The sequence below is a fragment of the Lycium barbarum genome, chromosome 2, assembly GCF_019175385.1.
Source record: "Lycium barbarum isolate Lr01 chromosome 2, ASM1917538v2, whole genome shotgun sequence".
NCBI lineage: Eukaryota > Viridiplantae > Streptophyta > Magnoliopsida > Solanales > Solanaceae > Lycium > Lycium barbarum.
Window position 1 is genome coordinate 149,289,557 of NC_083338.1, and position 1,870 is coordinate 149,291,426.

Genomic DNA, 1,870 nt, shown 5'->3' on the forward strand with positions numbered 1-1,870 from the left:
GGACACTTACAGATCTAAGGGTCATTAATTGTTCAACCAAAAAAGCCTCTTAAACCATGGTTAGGTCACACACTAGTTAATATTTAATATTTTCTTATCAGCAACATTATTATAGGCGAGAATCATGCTACTTTTCAGTCTTCTGATTTTCTTTATTCCCAACAAAAATTGAAGATATCTCATTTCATGATTTTTTTTAAATTTTTATTTTCATGATCTTTCTTTAAGTGTCTGTTATTTACACTACCAGGTCTCCAAATATTGTTAAATTTCCGCCCAAAATTTCAACCTCTTTCAAATTTAACGCGTCATTATTTTCATAGATTGTCCAGAACTCATAAACTAAAAATATTGCATCCGCGTATGTCCGCTCCACACTTTATTGGATGCTAATATAATCTTAAGTATTCGTTTTTTCTGTTATTACTACTCCAACTATCCGAAAAGCAGGATCTTCTAGTATTCATTTCTCAAAATAATCAACCAAACTACTAGCCACCCCACGTTTCAAACACAATATAAAAATGTAGTAGGGGACGGTATTGTTAACAGTGTAACATATAAAAAAAAAATGTCTTAACATAATCTTCCTTGGTTAAACATCTTGAAAGGTGTTACTGAAGCATGAAAACAAAAATCTAGAATTCTATCACCTTGTTTCATTTCAACTGTATTTGCAGTCAGAATTCCCATGAAATAAAAATCCCAAACTAGTCTTGCTGATGAAATCCAAGCACACGAAGCACCTTTCTCTTTCCAAATATATTTGTCTTGATTACATTGGCAATTGCCTTTTCTCTTGCTACCAAAAAACAGGGTAAATATCATGCAACAAATGATTCAATGCAGTTGCACAACCAAATAAGCATCAAAAACATTACTTTATTGTAGTTCCAAAGTTGAAGATTGTTCAGTTCTTCGATATAAGGGAAATTGGAATTGAGAAGAGGAAACTCAAAACATACTTCTATAAGGGACAAACAAATTCCAACATCCACAGGTGGGTTACAACCTTGACATGAAAAAAAAAAAAAGAGGCTCAATTCACATTGGCGAATGTCAATTGCACACTAGTAAAAAACCTATGAACGGAAACAAGCTACTATGCCGGACACGATCACCATGTAACCTCTGCGTTCACGAATTTGCCATAATCAATGTTGAGAATACTTGTTTAAATCATGAAATGAAACATCCTGCAATAGATATAAAAAGACAGTTTCTGATAAATAATAGTACTTATTAGAAAAATATATACGTATGTGAAGTATTAAAAAATTGTTCACTAACTCTTAAGAGTTGAGTCAAACTTCCATTAGATGACCCTTGAGACAACTGTGGAGGGCACAATGGAGGAAAACTTCCTTCTGTCACACCCTATTATTTAAACGATTGCATGAGTTTTTAAGTTATAATAATAAATAAGGAAAAACATTAGATGTCGTGAGGTACCATATCATTTGATGTATCTGATAAAGGTGTACATGGGACTTGAAGACAGGGAAGGTGATCTAACTGCTGCTTGTCACACCCCATTTTAACCGGGTCGATTTAAGGAGTATGACGTATTGGTGATTCCCATTTATTCTTTTGTTTTAAGGAGTCGCCACCTAATTAATTTAACGGTGAATTAGGACACCTAGAGGTTAACTAAGGCCAAGTTAAAACTAAACCTTAATTAATAGTCTGCTTAACCAATGTGATTCTAGGTAAGGGCTCTATATTATCCTAAAGGGAAGGGGTTAGGCATCCTTTAGAATCCGTTAACTTACGGTTATCCGACCAAACTTAGGTTAGTTAATTGAGATTAAATATGAGGTTTAAAATTTAGAAAATGACTTTAAAAGAAAATGATGTTAGTTGAAATAAT

At 33.2% G+C, this 1,870-nt stretch overlaps 1 long non-coding RNA gene across 1 annotated transcript; it reads right to left on the reverse strand.

Annotated features, from left to right (window-relative positions):
- Positions 1 to 662: 662 nt before the first annotated feature.
- Positions 663 to 1,521, reverse strand: LOC132623680 (uncharacterized). Its single transcript, XR_009576324.1, has 3 exons — positions 1,453 to 1,521; positions 1,291 to 1,377; positions 663 to 1,196 (listed from the first exon to the last, which is right to left on the reverse strand). It is a non-coding gene; the product is annotated as an uncharacterized LOC132623680 (long non-coding RNA).
- Between the last annotated feature and the right edge of the window lie 349 nt (positions 1,522 to 1,870).